The sequence below is a fragment of the Acinonyx jubatus genome, chromosome A1, assembly GCF_027475565.1.
Source record: "Acinonyx jubatus isolate Ajub_Pintada_27869175 chromosome A1, VMU_Ajub_asm_v1.0, whole genome shotgun sequence".
Lineage (NCBI taxonomy): Eukaryota > Metazoa > Chordata > Mammalia > Carnivora > Felidae > Acinonyx > Acinonyx jubatus.
Window position 1 is genome coordinate 160,016,836 of NC_069380.1, and position 12,111 is coordinate 160,028,946.

General features: G+C 37.0%; 1 long non-coding RNA gene across 1 annotated transcript in view; it reads left to right on the top strand.

Moving 5' to 3' along the window:
• Nucleotides 1–12,111, top strand: part of LOC106982282 (uncharacterized) — a 458,722-nt gene that overhangs the window by 213,925 nt on the left and 232,686 nt on the right. Inside the window, exon 6 of the long non-coding RNA XR_008299853.1 lies at nucleotides 6,455–6,567. This is a non-coding gene — a long non-coding RNA (uncharacterized LOC106982282). The remainder of the gene's footprint in view (nucleotides 1–6,454; nucleotides 6,568–12,111) is intronic.

Consider the following 12,111-nt stretch of genomic DNA (forward strand, 5'->3'; position numbering starts at 1 on the left):
AAAGTGAAAGGTGCTAGGCAGGATGCCCACAACTCACTTTCTACCGACCTCCCACACACTGTACAATCACAATCGGTGAGCTAATATTAATATAAAACGGAGACAGCCTCGCCTAAAGTGTGAAAGGAAACTCTTTTCTAAAAGAGAACATAATGGAACGGTGCGTTGTTGTCAAGGTAGAACTCCACGGCAGTACGAACTAGGAAAGATCTAATTAGAATGTGCAGTCTAACTTCTTACTAACTTCAGTTGCAGTTCCCAGGGAGGGGACTTAATCTCTAATTTTAGTCAAAGGGCAAATGTACAATTAAGCTAACACAAATCCCCCAGCCAATCATTTAGGAGAATTCTGTTCGTTCTGGACTCCCCAACCTGCCACAGTTTAATAAGAAGTTCCAACTGCACCAAATTGCTATTTGTCAAGCTGAAAAGAGCACAACCCACTGCAGCTTTACAGACACTTTGGTCTGGACAGACTGTGAGTATAAAATCAAGTGCAGCACACATAGTTGTTGAAATGAAAACAAACTTTTTTCCTTCATGCATGGAGAATATCTCATTTATTCCCAATCTAAAAATTCCTCTGGTGGCCACTGTTGGAGCGGTGACATATATTGAGACTTTGCCACCAAATAAATTTGAAAATAAATAAATATGTGAAAACACGGGCTTTACGGAAAAAGCTTCTAGGATAAGGAAATTCATAATTATGTGGATGCTTGTGCCCATGGCACTAGTGTCCTCAATTTCCTTATATGTTAATGGACTAAGGTATTTCTAGTCTACAGATTGGTGATGGGCTGGCCGCTGTTGGTTCTCATAGCTTGCCCCTGTGAATAAGCAGCATAATCCTTCTTGACGATGAAGCTTGTCTTTTTCACTGATGAGAATCTGCTAGCTCCTCTTGCAAAGGGCTCTTTGGAAAAAAGAAATAATGAGAGAGCTTTGGAAATGAACCTGATCTAAGAAAATGGTCTGGCCTTAGCTAATAGGATGCACTGCTTTCTCTATCAATTTAAATTACAATTCAAATATACTCACTTATGTTTATCCAACACCTTTTTACTCTTATGATATTCAAATTTGTGTCACCAAGGTTTCAGAGAATGCGGAGGAAAGTAAAATAGACTCTACACTCAAACTTGAGTTTATTTTGGAAATTAAAATTTCACAAATGAGAATATGTCAAAGAGTATAAAATGATGAAATAGTACAGAGAAAATGCTAAGAGGGATAAAATTAAAAGACACCAAACAGCCAATTATGCAGATCTGCCCCAAACAAATGGACTTGTTAGAAAAATTGGTTCTTTGCTCAAAACATGCTATTGTCATGGGCTTAAAATTTGTCACAAAAAGGTACAAATCTTCCATGAGTAGAAATGGGAAAGGTGGAGTTGTACTCATATATCAAAGACATTCTACAAATCAAATTTGGCTTCCAAATTTTTTTAATTTGGGACTTTACAAGGATATCACAATGATTAAAATTATGAATCTTCTGATATAATAATAAAATGTGTAGTAATTCTATCACACACTTTATTTCTCAGAGGTTTTTACATTAATTTCTAATTTCTTATTTCTAGGCATTTAACCAGATACAGTTAAGAGTATTATCTCTCTGGTCTAGATTTCTCTTCTTGTGCCATCAGGTGTTTAGGTTCTGAGTTCTTGTTACATACAAGTCTATGCAAGAATGTTCTTTTTTTGCAGGATCATTATTACTAATTAAAGCATTATTTTTAAAATCCTATATGCATTCAGACTTCATATTCTTAGATTTTTTTTGCCAATTGTATTTTTGAGAGAGTGCGCACATGCACAAACGGGGAAGAGGAAGAGACAGAGAATAGGATCCAAAGAAGGCTTGGTGCTGGCAGCAGAGAGCCCAATGTGGGTCTTTAACTCACAAGCCCCAAGATCATGACCTGAGCTGAAGTCAGTCGCTTAACTGACTGAGCCACCCAGGTACCCCTTTGTCAATTTTATTTTAAAAACGGCTTTGCTTCTCTTAATTACCTTGTCAAACACCTGCCACTTTCTTATCTATTTTGAGAAATATTTTTTTTGTTGGCCTCAATCACTGCTCAACTTGCCTTATGACAAAGATTATATACCACAGGCTTGGGTTAGAATTGCAGGTGCTTAGCTAATCTGACTGATTGGAAAAATGCTAGTGTTGAGATAACTTGGTCTAATGAAGGGGATGTTCCCTTCCCTCTCTTACACTGGACCTCTATGGAAGAACTACAAGAAATTATACATGAACTAGGAATGAAACATGACATTTATGTTCAGAATTTTAGAGGCCCTGGCCTCTAAATTTACTTTCTTCAGGTATGAAAGACATCATACAGTCAGTCCTGGGGGCATAGTACAGGACTTTAGTATCGACACATTGCTAGAGTAGCCACTGTGGTGGCTGACTCAAGTGAAACCAAAAAAATCCATCTTAAGGGAAATAGGTTGAAAAATTAGGAAAAACAAAGAGCCTTGCTGATGGTGAAAAGGGACCTATTAATGTCCCTCATAAACACCTATGGCAAGATTTAATATTATCTGGGACCCTGAGAGAAAATAGAAGCCAACAACCAAATTCAGTCTTGCTAAGCCTATGGAAGGTATTGCCTAAGGTACACCAGTTTACTCCCTTGAAGGAAGGCTCACAAAAACAAGTGCACCTCTACTAATGGAGGAAGGAACCCCTGGAGAGTAGGGGTTAAGTCAACATTACCCTCTAGCGTGTATAATAAGGGGTAACTGGAGGCACTAAATGTTGAATTAATAATTCCTTGGTTTTTCACTAACAGACACAACTAGCTCCAACAGACATTGGAACTGAATGCACACACCTGTGGAAAACCTTAAAATTTGGGGGGAAGGGTAAAGGCAATTAATGGTTATGGGGGACAAATTATCATACAAAGTAGTTTCTGTCTACAGATCGGCAGACATCATCCCCATTTTCTGCTAAATTCAGGTTGCATAACTTGTGATGATTTATCCTCCCTGTCAGAAGAAGCCAAATCATTACAGGCATAATTAAAGTCACCAAAATGGGAGGGGAAGATGGACAAGATTCAAGGCCAAATCAGTCAGTAAAATTCCAGGGTATCATCAGGTTGGTTAAGACAAAGGTAATACTGGAGATAGTCATTGATAAAATACAAGCCTTCCCAGTCCTAAAAGAGTAAAGGAATGATAGGCTTTTGCTTGTTTTTTGCATTACTAGAAACTTTTTATTCCCCATCTAGTGAAAGATATTAGGACCAATATATGCTTTGGTTAAGGGAAGCCAATGGGGTCGGAATGCTAATCAATAAGAGGCTTTATTAAAGATAGAAATGATAGTACAGGCTCTAGAGTACAGGTATTAATGCTAGATGTGAGTTGTGAATTACATGTAAGTTGATATCCAGAAGGGTTTGACTGAGGCATGTGGCAGTGACACAATGTGAAATCAATTATAGTTATTTGCATAAATTCAATAAAAATCTATCCTCCTTATAACATGACACCATTGGAAACATCAGTTATATTACCCAGGCTTTGAGTGGAATATCCTATTTGAGAGAAACACACATAGGCTCAGATGTGAATAGATATCTTTGAGCAGGCTCGGGAACCTCAAGATATTTTGAGGACTTACTTCAACAAAAGAGGAATTAACCCAAATAGGTAGGTATTCCCTGTAAGCCTGATGTCAAGTATCAGTATGTCAAGAGCTTGGCTCTCAGCCTTGAAAGACTGTTAAAGGCCAACTATGAAATTCCTTAAGAGAAGCTCCAGCAGACAACTCTTCCAGGCTATTCCTTGGGCTGGCCTGGAATTCCTGTTTTGTGTATGTCTGATACCCCACTATGAGAGTGCTATGGGTTACACTGGGCCTGTGTCTTTGGTTTCCTCAACACGGACAAGGCCCAGGTCATCAAAGCTGACCATTATTACCTAGAGGGTTCTGACCTGTGAGGAAGGAGCCCCAAAGAGGCTCTCACTCCAGCTGTACTCCATATTGCTTTATTGGCTTTGGAAATCAGAGACCACGTTTGGCCTCAGCTTTGTTATCAATAGAACAGGCTTATCTGATGATCTCTGGGGCATTGTTTCCACAAGTGCCTGAAAGGATGGTGATGATGAATGGTTAATACTCATTTTTTTTGCTTTGTTTCCTTTTAAAAATAGTGTTTATTGAGGTATTATTTAGATACAGTAAAAATCCATAAATCCTGGGACACCTGGCTGGCTGAGTTGGTAGAGCATACGACTCTTGATCTTGGGGTTGTGAGTTTAAGCCCCATGTTGGGTATAAAGATTACTTAAAAAATAAAAATCTTAAAAAAAAAAAAGAGGGAGAGAAGCTCCAGCAAAGTAGATTTCAAAGAACCTAAATGGCCACTCACTATTCTTGCTGTACTTAGGTAAATAACCAGGCCAAGTTTGTTAAAACTGAACTTGTTCAAATAACTTAGTTTGTTTACCTTTGCTAGTAATGAGGATGATTTTAGGAAAAAGAAATTATGTTTCAGTAACACGCCTTTGTGGATGTTAGAGTCTAGTTCTGATTGTCCTTGAATATTTATTGTTTACCTATAAAACTAGGCTGGATCCTGAATTTTTGTGGTTTACTTGGATGTATTGTTAATTTTCTACTCAAGTGCTTATATACTATAGGCCTGTGAGAGCCCACCTGGAAGACAACCTCCTGAGACTACTGTTTAACCAAATTAATTTACCTCATTAAAAATGTAGAATAGATATCTAAGCCTACACCCAAGAGTTCTAAAATAACAGTTCCATGAAGGGTGAGGGCTCAACCTAATGCTAGGGAATATTTGCAATCAGATGCAAGGCAAGTTCATTCCCCAAATCTTGGTCTGTGTCCCTTTTCATCAGGAAGTAACTAGAGGGCTTTTTGCCCTCAAGAATAAGGAATGGTGAAAAGCCAGGGATGGTATTTTGACTCATGGGGACCAAATAGCTACTGTGTTGCTGTTAAAGTAAGATTGGCCATATGTATTGCCTGCAAAACATTAGTCTTATCACCCCTAGCCTCCTATTGCTGATGTTCCTTACAGTTGCATTGGGAAATGTCTTCCTGTCATTGGCCATCACTTAAATTGAAGTTCGCAATTGCTCGACTGTTAGAGCTGAAGAAAAGACCCCTTTCCTGGGTCACTTTGGGGAATCTCATATTGGTGTTTCTATTGCTGCTGTGGCATAAGGATGTAAGTCACCTCCTAATCTCCTAATCTCTGCCTCTAGAGTCATCCCGAAAGAATGCTGTGCAAAGATTGTACAGGTCATAAAGATGTCGTGATAGGAATGCAGGAGTGCTGAAAACACTGACTCCACCTTTGGCCCTTCCTCCATCTTGTTCTCACCTCTGGTGCATAGGTGGCACAACTTTAGATAACTGGTAGAGATGACTGGTTCACAGAAGGCTTCACTTAACATAATTGGTGGAGATCATCTGGTGCACAGATGGCTTTATTTTAGATAACTAACCTGTGATACACCACCGGGCCTCTTACTCTATAAAAGCTGTGGCTTGAGGGCTGGAGTGGGTGGTGGAGTTGTTGTGTAGCGTTGTGTACTGCCTGTCGTTTACTTGCCTCTGTCAGTAAGTTACCTTGACTAAAACTCTGTAAACCCTATGGAGTGGCTTACTTTTTTTGTCTGTGTGTGTTTGTTGTTGTTATTAAAGTATTGAAGTGCCTTCTCGGTCTGGAGGGTATATTACTGAAGCTCCTCCACCCTCTACAGGAGGACTGAATAATTTATCAATTCCCTCTTCAGGCTTAGATCCACAACAAGCTAGACAAGGTTCAAAGAACAGTGTGTATTTTATTAACAGTCATGCCATGCTTATTAACTCGCAATTACGATGATTTTGAAATGTTCTGTTAGGAGTAATGGCTAGGATTTGAGGGCAAGATGAAATTGTCTATTATTCCCAAATCTAAACTTTAAGAAGTTATGTTTAATTTGTGGAATCCGGTTGTCGTAATTTACCCATGTGGCCATGTGAAAAATCTTGGCTTGCCTCACAAACCTGGCACCACAGATGCATTCCAGCTTCCTTGGGTCCTAGATGCTTTTGCTTTCGTGACAGCACATGACTGCCCTGATAACAATATCAATACACTATATTGTAGGTTAAATCATTTTTCTAAACTTAAAATTTTATTCTGATTTTAAGGGAAATGAAAATATTTTTTGTGGGCCTCCAGAAGTATTGTGAAATTCTAGCCAATGTGTCTACAGTGCCTAATGGATAATTCAGTCCTAACTACAAGAACAGAGATTAGCAGAGAAGTTCCTGTTGTTGTGTGTGTATTTGGTTGTTGAAGTTGTGTGTATGTAAAAAGACATATTTTATTGATTCACATGGTCTAATAGATGTCTGGCTCTCATTCATTTCTCTCCTGAGAAAATTATGGCTTCTCTTACAGAGAGGGGCAAGTGAGACGATGGAGAGGGAAGAAAAACGATCATTTCCATACTGTACTGTCCTGGGAAACAAAGTGAAGGTCCCTTCTTTCCATGGAAAGAATTGCAGGAACAGGTAAGCCTCCCCTCAAAGGCAGAGTGATCTCTATTTGGCTTTCCACAGTTCTATAGTACTTCAGACAAAGTAGGTAAGATAGGATTATTTAAGTGAAAAATGTGTGTAAATCACATGTGATAATTTGAGACAAAAGTCCGTTTTCTGCTTTACCTACTTCTAAAGGTGCCTTCCTTCAAATTATTGGATGTTGATTTCTAACATAATATTTGATATTTTATGTTACTTAAGCTCCCGTATCCAATTTGTGGTCACATTCTAAAAGCTTTTTCTTGAACCGTATCTTCCATGTTTGTCTTTATTTTTAAACCTTTAAAAAATATTTTTTTCCTAATGAGATTATTCTGGATGAAAAATCAAAATATCCTAATAAGATCTATCAAAGGTATAAGTCTCACTACAGGAATGATGCTAACCTTATTATTCTGAAGGCAGATATTCCAGATTGCAAATCCAAAGTTAGATGTGAACCTATCTTCGGGAGAAAGGAACAGTTAAGACCACAGAGTTGTTAAAAAGTGAGGAGTGATATCTCATTGTGGTTTGGATTTGCATTTCCCTGATGTGTGATACTGAGCATCTTTTCATGTATCTGTTGGCCATCTTTATATCTTCTTTAGAAAAATGTCTGTTCAGGTCTTCTGCCCCTTTTAAAGAGATTATTTGTTGGGTTATTGAGTTGTATAAGCTGTTTTTATATTTTGGTTATTAACTCCTTATTGCATTTGTCATTTGCAAGTATCTTCTCCCATTCAGGGGTTGCCATTTCATTTTGTTGATGGCTTTCTTCACTGTGCAAAAACTTTTTATTTTGGTGTAGTTACAATAGTTTATTTTTGCTTTTGTTTCTCTTGCCTGAAGATACATATCTAGAAAAACGTTGCTATGGCCAATGTCAGATTACTGCATATGTTTTCTTACAGCACTTTTACAATTTCAGGTCTCACATGTAAGTCTTTAATCCATTTTTAGTTTGTGTCTGGTGTAAGAAAGCAGTCCAGTTTCATTTTTTGGAATGTAGTTGTCCATTTGTCCCAGTACTGTTTGTTGAAGAGACAGTCTGTTCCCCATTCTTGCCTCTTTTGGTGTAGATTAATTGACCATAACAGTGTGGGTTTATTTCTGGGTGCTGTTTTCTGTTCCATTGATCTAAGTGCCTGTTTTTGTGCCAGTACCACAATGTTTTGATGACTACAGCTTTGTAATGTATCTACAAATATGGAATTGTGATACCTCTAGCTTTGATGAAGCTGTGATACCTCCAGCTTTCTTAAGATTGCTTTGGCTATTTGGGGTCTTTGCTGATTCCATAAAAAACTTAGTGTTACTTGTTATAGTTCTGTGAAATAAGCTTTGTATATTTTGATAGAATGGCATCATCTCTCTAGATTGCTTTGGTTGGTATGGAAGGATGGGTGAAATAAAGGGGATGAAGAAGTACAGCGTAGGAAATAAGGCTGCACTCACTGGTGTAAGCACTGAGTAACGTATAGGACTGTTGAATCATTAAGTTTTACAACTGAAAGTAATATAACACTGTTAAGTATACTTCCACAAAAAGTGGGGGAAATAGAATGTGATCCCAGAATAAAGATAACACAGGTGGTGCACATCCGGAGAACAGGTTAACAGACATTGACAGACAGCTTGTAGCTTTGTTACAGATGATTTTCAGTAGCATCTAGATGCAATTCCTCATAGAAGAATCAAGTCTCAAGACGGGAAATTGAATGCATCTCACAAGACAGCTATGAAGAAAATATACACTTCCTTCCTTGATTATATGCATTGTATACAGTCTTGAAAAAAAGATAGTGTTTTTTCCTTACTGACCCATTTTCCCTCCAACCAAGTTCTTATTATCATGAGACCATCTTCTTGATCTATTTGTCCTCCTGTATCTATCATCTCTATTATCCCTCCAATAGTCATATCTGTAAATGGAATTTATAAAAAAAAAACTAGGTGCTATGGTCGAATCAGGAGTGACTTCAAGTTTATAAGGCAATCTAGGGCTGCTCAGATGATGTTAGCCTAAGTTCACATGTGGTCTCCCACCATAGTAAGGAGATAAATCTGCTGATGGAGCTTAATTAGTTGCATTATGAAGGCAAAAGGGACATAAGGCAGGAAGTCCTTAACTTTTCTGACTACCTCTGTGTTAGATTACAAAGCAAACCTGTCTGAAAAGTTACTCCCTTTTTATTCATTCTATAGGTCATTTTTTGCCTTAATTGTGAGTGACTGTGCTTAAGCACTCAAGGATCTGTCAGGAGTCAATATTTTCTCCCATGTAATAGACATTTCATTATAGTGATTTTGTACTTTGAGTATAATTTTGGTTTATTCATTTATTTATTCCATAAATATTGAACACATGATCCTTAGGGGTACTATAATAAGTAAGACTGAAGATCTCTTTACTGATGAAATAAATAATAATGGAATAACCAAAATGAGAACAATTCATTACTAATTGAATATTCTGAGATGGAATGCAGCACCACACATATTTTAGCCAATTTACCTACAGAAAATATAATAAATCACTTTCTATAGATTATAATGTAATTACATAAAGTATATATAGTTTATATATATTAATATATATTACTAAGACTATGCATAGTCTTATGTAATCATTTACAGCAACCATTTAACAGATAAGAAATCTAGAACTCTAAGACACCAAGTGGCTGGCCCAAATTCAACATTAGAAAGCTACAATGCTAGATTCAGACTCAGGCTCCTTGAGGCCATATCTTAATTAATGGAATATACTTGGTCTACTTATTTTTACACATAAATATTTGGACAACATGAATTCTGTATAAAGACTTTTCTGATTAAGTCATCAGGTAAAGAGTACATGTCATAAAATGTGTCTCTAAACAAATCCATTACGGTTGAGTGGAGCCCACTTTCAATGAAATTACAGCATTTTAGAGATCCTAGGAAAAAGTTCACTTTGAATTGCTGACCATGGGAAAGACGTTGCCAAATACTGAGTATCTTAACTCTTCCAGGATTTCCCATATTTCCTGTGTACCAGTGTTGTGAAAGGAACCAAATATATGTTTGAATCAAATATCAGCATTCAAATAATGGGAGTTGTCCATCATTACTCTGATATGGCCAATAATTAATAATCTCACAAAATTATACTACTCCAAAAACTCTTGAATTAAAAGTACCCACGATAGGAATCTTTTATGTTATCAAGTGAAAAAAATATCACCTTGAAGTATGGATATAAATACTTATACTACAAAAAGTTGCCGTATATTATGTATTTTAAAGTAACTATGACTGGAAAGAATTTACATAAGTACCTACTCCCATGGAATTTTCTAGGATTTGAATCAGACTGGACAAATGATAAGAACAGTATGGCTTTTATTCATTACTCTGAATGAGAATCCAGGTGAACATGTCAGAGGTTTTCAATTTAGTCTTAATGATCTACATGTATACGTTTAAAAAAGTTACTAAGAATGAAGATTGGTCAATGAAGCCTGTGAAAAGCTTCTTGGTATTCACACTGTATTCTTTTTCCAGACACATGACCAAAGTGACTTGACATAGCTTTTCTAGACAAGTTTGCTTCAAATACCCATTCACACCCAGCCCTTTTATCAATGCTCACCCTGTGGAATCTTTTCAAGAGTTTTTACACAAATATCTTAGTGGTGCCACATGATTGTCTCCTCAGACTATGTGAAAAGAAATAATCCTAGAATATTCATGGAGATTCCAACAATGAGATCTGTGTTGGAAATAAAGGATAACGTTCCATAGGTGCAATATATCTATTTTATGTCTACTGGTGCTAGGTTCCTAAAGCCTGCTTATAAGTGCTCTTCTTTATCATTGCACTGATGTTCAACATAACCTATTTCCAAAAAGCAGAAATAGAGCCGTCAGTATACTATGCAGTGGTCTGACCTGTCTTTTAGAATGGACAGTATTTTCCTAATAAATAATTCCCACCGTAGTGCCTCAACACAAAGCCTTCAAGGGCACCAACATGTAATTGGAAGCCATCTATTGTGGCTCTTCTCCAGCCACCTGAATCTTATTGCTGTTATTGTTCAAAAGAAAATGGTTCCAAAATGTTAGAACATTCAGTAGGGTCACAATTAAATGTTCAGTGGCAATAGACCAGAGGGTAAATGGTGGTTTAGGATATATAGAGTCATGTTTTCAATGTCTAAAATTTGAAGAATTTTACCATTTGAAATTGAAGTTTTTATTTTTATTTTTATTTTGCAATGCTTGCAGGAAAAAGGAAGTTATTTTGGTAATGGTTTGGGGCATGATTTGTTCTACTGATTTGAGAGCAGACATTGAGAACTGGATTGTTATTTTTAATAGGTAAGAAGTTGCATTTTGAAATGTACCAAAGACAATAGGGACCTATATTAGTAAAGACAATAATTTCCATTTAAAGAAAGATCCTAGGGGCACCTGGGTGGCTCAGTCAGGTAAGTATCCAACATCAGCTTAGGTCATGATCTTATGGTCTATGAGTTGGAACCCTGCATCAGGCTCTGTGCTGAGCACTCGAAGCCTGGAGTCTGCTCTGATTCTGTGTTTCCTTCGTTCTTTGCCCTTCCCCTGCTTGCTCGCTCTCTCTCTCTCTCTCTCTCTCTCTCAAAAATGAATAAACATCTAAAAAAATTTTAAAAATAAATGAACATTTAAACAAAAATGTTTAAAGAAAGATCTTAATTTTTTGTGCTATCAGCAATAAAGAAAATATGTATGAGATCTCCGTAGTAAAATCTCCCTGTTTGACTTGTAGGATCCGTTGAGGTTCATAAAACTGTATCCTTTCCAAATGTTCTTGAAAATGGGAAATGTAATTTGGAATATATAAATCACTTGTTTGAGGTCAAGTATCAATTAATTCTCCAAAAACATTTTGTCATTAATTTCATGTCACGAACTTTCTTAATATACTTCGTTTTATTTAATATAAAGTCAGAATATCAATTAAAGATGTATTTAGATGTAGCAATCAGTGAGAGTGCAAAATAAGGATACTGTTTCTTCTTGGAAGGAACATATGTTCTGCTTAAGGAGATTATACATAAATGGATACAATTACAAATACATATCTATGTGAAATTCAAGCTACAAACAACAACAGAAAGTGCAGAGGAAGAGAGCCAAGGAGGATGTGAGGGCAGTGGAGGGTGTGTGTGTGTGTGTGTGTGTGTGTGTGTGTGTGTGTGTGTGAGTGAGTGAAGGTGGCCATGGCAGTGAACTAAATTCTGAGGAGTTGAGATACGTGTGAGTGGAAAGCAGGGGAATCACACTGCCAGGGGAGCCACATTGTATATGATAAGAGCTAAGAGGTAAAAGTGCTAAGAGGTAAAAGTGAATTTTGCATATATAAAAATACATATTATTAATGACAGTGATTGGGGAGTTCAGATTAGGAAACAGAAATGAAATTTGGAAAATTGGGGAACAAGTTGAAAGTGATCTTGGTTACTCAGTGAAGTAGCACCATCTTTCCTGTCAAAATGTCGGTTGTAG